This window comes from Physeter macrocephalus, chromosome 15 (assembly GCF_002837175.3).
Source record: "Physeter macrocephalus isolate SW-GA chromosome 15, ASM283717v5, whole genome shotgun sequence".
NCBI classification, from domain to species: Eukaryota; Metazoa; Chordata; class Mammalia; order Artiodactyla; family Physeteridae; genus Physeter; species Physeter macrocephalus.
The window spans coordinates 33,624,934-33,631,029 of record NC_041228.1 but is presented as its reverse complement, the minus strand read 5'-3'; positions in this window follow the sequence as shown (position 1 = coordinate 33,631,029).

The following is a 6,096-nucleotide window of genomic DNA, read 5'->3' as shown; positions in this document are numbered from 1 at the left end:
TCCCGTTGCGGAGCACAGGCTCCGGACACGCAGGCTCAGCGGCCACGGCTAACGGGCCCAGCCGCTCCGCGGCATGTGGGATCTTCCCGGACCGGGGCACGAACCTGTGTCCCCTGCATCAGCAGGCGGACTCTCAACCACTGCGCCACAAGGGAAGCCCAAGAGGTGACTTTTAATAACAGCACCAGGAGGCTCTAGGAGCCATCCCTCTTTCTGATATAGCAAAGACCTTGCTCTTTGAGCCAGCTTGCTTTCCCCAAATCATCCTCCCAAGAGGCTTCTCAGCCTCTCAAGCAAATAGAGCCACCCAAACCTGTGTCTAGATAGATGTAGATATATTTGAACAATTTAGCTTTACACTGTTCCCCACGACAATCAATCACCTGCTTTTCAAAAACTCTGTCGTCACTCCAGGCCCTGCCTTTCCCCCCTAAAATATCTGCATACATGCTCGAGCGACCAAAAGAAATACACTGTTCTTTCTGTATGGGGCTTATTAGTAAATGCACCTAAAAAAATCCTGAAGTTCTATTCTTATTTGAGATGCTTTGTTAAGAGTGAAAACACCTGCTCTCTGGCCTGTGTGACAGCAGCAATTCTCTGAGATTCGTGAGTGAGTTGCTTGCTGGTAGCTGAGAGCCTGAAATTCACATCAATTCATTCAGCCTTATGAAAGAATCTAGCAGGAGGTAAAATCAATAATGCAGATAATTCAAACATGCTAGCAGCCCACACATAATTGTTTGCTAGCTCATTTCTTCCCAGCGCGGCCAGGATAACTCCCTATGCAACATAGATAATAAACAAAATCAAATCATCGCTCTCATATTTGTGGCTTGTACCTGGATTTGGTCTCATGGTTGTTTATGAGGGAGTTCTAAACTGTGGAAGGAGTATTTTTCACCCTATTTCCAGTAACTGTTCTAATTTTCTCAATCCTAGATAGGATTACTCACAGCATAGGCACTGCTTGGAACTGGAAAATTTCTCCCACGGCCTTTTTAATCTTCATTTTTCTCCTGTGAACAGTAGGAGAACACACACAGCTTTCCCGCAGTGGGGTTGCCCTTGGAGAAGACCTTGCAGGCTCTCCACCCCGGAGCCATGACATACGCAGCTACTTAGATGTTTGCAGCTCGCCAGCCCAGGGGAACAGCTCTCAAGTGGGAGATCAGCATTGTGATCAATGAGTGCATGGACTTTGGTCATAAAGACCTGGGTTTAACTCTTGGCTTTGGTGTTATGGTTGTCACTGGATAAGTCACTTAGCCCCCCTAGGTCTCAGCGTTCTCATGACAATGGGGCTTTTAATGGCACCTACCTCTTAACGTTGCTGTGAAGAGTAAATGAGCTAATCCATGTTCAAAGTGCTTATTATACAGAGACTGGGACACATAAGTTCTCTGTAAATGTTGGCTATCATTAGTCACAGGAGCTGGGTGAAGGACTGCTGTTCCCCCAAGTATACCTGTTCCAGCCTGGAAGCCGTCCGTGTGCAGCCAAGGGCCATCTGATCCACCGTCTATCGGAAAGGTGTTCTTGCGGGGATGGACACCATCCAGTAGGCCTGGTCAGTTTCCATGGTCACCTCTGGGTGCAAAAGGCAGCTGCCTCTGGGCAGAAACTTGTACCTGTCTATGAGCTCTCTGCTTCTCTGGCCAGAAGTGGAGACACCAAGAAAGGGAGAGGGGCCTCTGTACTTTCGGAGCCCCATTGGGGGTTAACTTAGCTTGTCCCCACTCTTTGTCTTGCTCTGAGGATGCCAGGGCTTTAAGGACACTGTGAGAGAGCAGGTCCAGGCAGCCCAGCAATGTCCAAAACTGGACAGAAAGAAGACCCGGCTGTCCCAGTCAGTCAAGGAACAACAGTGACAAGAATAAAACATTTTTAAGGATTAAAATCATAGCTGCCATCTATTGAAGACTTGCTCTGTGTTAGGACTTGTGTTCAGAACTTTCCAAGCACCGTGCCCTCTTTCCAACAACACTGTGAGGCAGGCACCATGCTTATTTCCATGTCATAGATGAGACCAAGGCACAGAAACATGCTTGTGGTCTCACAGTAAGTGTCAGAGCCAAAATTTGAACACAGGTTTGTTTGAGGGGAAAAATGCATAAAACATTCTAAATCCTTTGTTTACCTACCCCCCAGTACAGGCAGAGTCGGGTGAACCTCCCTAATGGACAGTGCACCGGGAGCTTCATGCATCTGGACAAATTCCACCTTCAAAATGCCCCGTGGGCTCTCTCGGCTTCTTTTCATCAGCTCCTGAGCTGCCAGCTCTCTACCGAGGCAGCGCTTTCACTGGATTATTACAAATGCAAGGCCTGATTGTCTGTCCTGCTCTTTTTTTTCCTTCCCCTATTTACTAGAATCAGGAAGTCATGATTTTCATTTAGGACAAGGCAATTACTTTTCTGCTGACTGAAGACTAGCAGAAAGCAAATGAGCCTCATTTCTACATTAATTTATGGGGAGAGGATTGAGAGATGGCCTGACTTCCCAGGGTCTCACGCCCTCTCTTCTAGATCTATTCCTTATCTGATGAAGGCATCAGTCACAACAGCCATCACCGAAATGGCACTGACAGTGTAAATGACTGTGGTCCTTTTCCCCTCACCTGGGAAATGATGAATAAAAGTTGCCATCTGCTGCCCTGAGCTCTGTTGTGGTGTGATCTAACTTTATACTTAGGTCTAGTTAACGGTCTGCCTCGCCTGAAGGAGAAGTGTAATAAATATGAAAATCAATTTGTATTTTTTCACTTGCCTGGGACTCATGTTTATTTGCTCTGCCTGAAGAGGCAAGCAACTCTTTGCAAAGGGAAATGAATAAGACACACCACCTCTCTTTAGCGATCAGAAGTCCAGGTTAACTGTCATATGATTAAGCAAACAGCAAACAAAAATGGTCTGAAAGTGCTTTCTTTTCTTTCAGAGAAAGAATCTCAATTATCTAGCCTACTCTGTGCTACGTGAACATTTCTGAGAACCTTGAAGAGCCCCAAGAAACAAGTTGCCTCCATTTTCCAGGCCACGGTCAGAGGTGAGGAGAACATCCTGTTCCACATCTTGAGCTTTGCCTTAGAAACGCAAGCCCCGTGGCTCTGGGCTCCTGACATTGTAAGCTAGCAACCTTTGTTCAAAAGCATCAGCCAAACCGTATTCCCTCTATTTCAGTTCTTCTCTTTTCATCAGATTATCTGCCGAAACTTTCCTCATTCTAGGTGAAGAGGAAGTGCAGAGGACGATATTATTAATTCAGCCAGTACAATGTTAGAAGACATAGATAATGATGACTCTAAAGCTTCTTAAGACTATGTAATGCTATGTGGATATTTTATCAAGACCTTGTCTGGGTTTTCAGAATTCTCTTTGGAAGTAGTTCTGTGTGAATATGCCTTTCTGGATCTATTCTCACCTCTAATTCAGTACCCCTCTTTTCCAACTATCACAATCTACAATTTGAAGTTGTTCTGACAATTAAAAAACTCACCCATCCACATCATCATCACCAGATTTTCCTCTCCAGGCCATTTCCAGTAGAATGTGGCTCACATTCCTTTGTGAGAGAACAAATTGCCTTACATCTTACTAATGAGCAGTGCTACACAGAAAGGAAGCATAATGAAATCAGAAACTCGGAAATATCCGCAACTGCTCTGTCCCGGGTTTTTATTCGGGGTATGATAAAGTGCCACAGGACATTAATTCAGGCACTGAGATAGATTTTGAAGTTATTGAAAGAACTTGCTGAATTTCTTTAGAATTAACCCAAAGGAACAGACCTCTCTTCTCATGAGAATTATTTGGTTTAAAGATTAGTGGAGGGAGAATTTACAGTGTTTCATTTCACATTTAAATTTCATTTCCTATATAAATGTTTTGTGGTATCATATTTAATTACTTTTTATTCCCAAAATTCCCTTTTTCACATTTTCTAACCTCCTCAACCAAGTCAAAAACTCATTTCCCCTTTTGCCATTTTAATATTGATATTTCAGTTTCCCTTTCTTGTTTCCACCCTGGTTGTCACGTTTACCCCATCTGTCTGCATCACCTGAAGTCCAGGGGCATCATACATTTCCCTCGGGGCATGGAGTCATTCTTCAAAGGCGAGAGATGCATGAATGGGCCCACGTCAAATGGCACTTGCTGACGTTTTTTACCCAGATGCAGAGAATGGTATCAGATTTTGTCCTTTGGGGCGCTAACTTCAAGCTCTTCCTTTCAGTATTCCTTTCAGTATCCTCACCTCCTCCTCTAGCCCTAAACACGCTCTAGTTTCTTCAATTAAAAAAAGAATTCTAATGTGGACTTTCCCTCCAGCTGCTACATTGCTGTCTCATCCCTCGCCTCTCCTTTACTCTTGAACCCACTTCAATTTGGCCTCCACTGCCAACATTCCACTGAACTTGACCTCCCTGATGTTAGATCCCACGGTCCGCTTCTCGGTCTCGGTGTGATGCAATCTGCCTTTTGTAGATGCACAGTCAGAACTCTCTCCTCTCTCAAGATCGTTGACGTGCCACTCTCCTCCACGATTTCCCTTCAATGACCTTTGCTGGCTCTTTCTCTCCACTCACCCTCCAAATGTTGAACATCCTCCGTGCTCACTACCAGACTTCTCTTCCCATGCTACCTCCCTAGGATCTCACTGACTCCTATGGTCCCAGCCTGGACCACTCTTCCGGACTCCAGCTTTGTATTTATCTAACTGCCAACTTGACATCTTCCTACACATGTCACCTGGGCAGCTCGAAGTCAACGAGGTCACAATTTCACCGCACCTGCTCCCTAATCTGACTCTGATGAGCCCCATTCCTACCTCTTTTCACACTCACCACTCCAGCTTAGCCTCCTCCCAGAGCCTCAGGAAGCTGGGTTGGCAGAGTACCTTTCTGAGGCGTTAATCCACATGGGCACTGAAACATCGCTGGAATCAATCAGAAACATGATGCCGGTTTATGCAGTTTTCCATTCCTGTCTCCGGTCACTGGCAAAATGTCAAATGGCCCTATTCCCAATTGGTACACATATTAGATACCTTATTTAGAATCTGAATATGTGACAAGAAAAAATGATGGTTATTTATGATCCTCCACTGCCTGGTAATGGAGGATCTTTCAAAACTGAGTGTGGACAATATCTTCGTCCTTCAAGTCTTTGATACACCTGAAGAAAGTGTTAAGCTGTGGTTGAAATATCAAACGAGGAGTCAGATGCTGGGACAGAGGTAAGTTGCTTCTCATAAGAAAGGGAGCAAGACGGGGGACAGGAGAGATTGAGCTGCAAGGGGTTGGGGGCGGGAGGCAGGAGCTGGGGAGGTTGAACACTAGAAAACAAGAACAGGGAAGGCCAAGCTATTTGGGGAGAGAGACATTTCTTCAGGTATATTTCATATGCTGATGCCTCCTAAATTAATTTTCTAGCTGAGACCTCTCTCCTGAGTTCTAGACTTAGAGCCATGTGATAAGGAGAACTAGCACTTATAAAGCCGCTTTTACTATATTCTGGTAACTAAGCTAAGTGCTTTACCTATGTGAACTCATGTCTCAGAGGCATTGCAAATTCAACCAAAACAGTATTCCTCATCTACCTGCCATTTCCAGACCTCTCCATGCAGATACAATACTTGTTTGCCTCTAGGATTCCTCTTCTCAGTAACTGGCAATCCTATCCACCCAACTCCTCGCATCCTCCCACATCATCATCTCTCTCTGAGAGCCTTCTAATGCTCTCCCAGGACCCAGTCTGGCCTCTCTGCCACCCATTCTCCACCTACCTCCAGATTGACAGTTCACTAAAGCAATCTGATGCTGGCAGTGCGTGGCTTCAAGCTTTCCAGTGTTTCCCATTGCTTTTAGGATGAAGTCTAATTCCCTGGCTATAGTCCTTTCCATGCCTGGGCTGGCCCAGACTACTCCTGCACCTCCTCTCATGCTCATCTCATTTCCTTTGCTCACAACGCTCTGGCAGCTGAAACAAGGTTGAGAAGACCTGCTGGGGCGTCTTAAAAGGAGAAGCAAAGCCTGCAGGGGAATGGCCAGCCTGGGCCCTGGGGTTTGGCAGGCTCTGGGCTCAGCGTGAGGAGGAG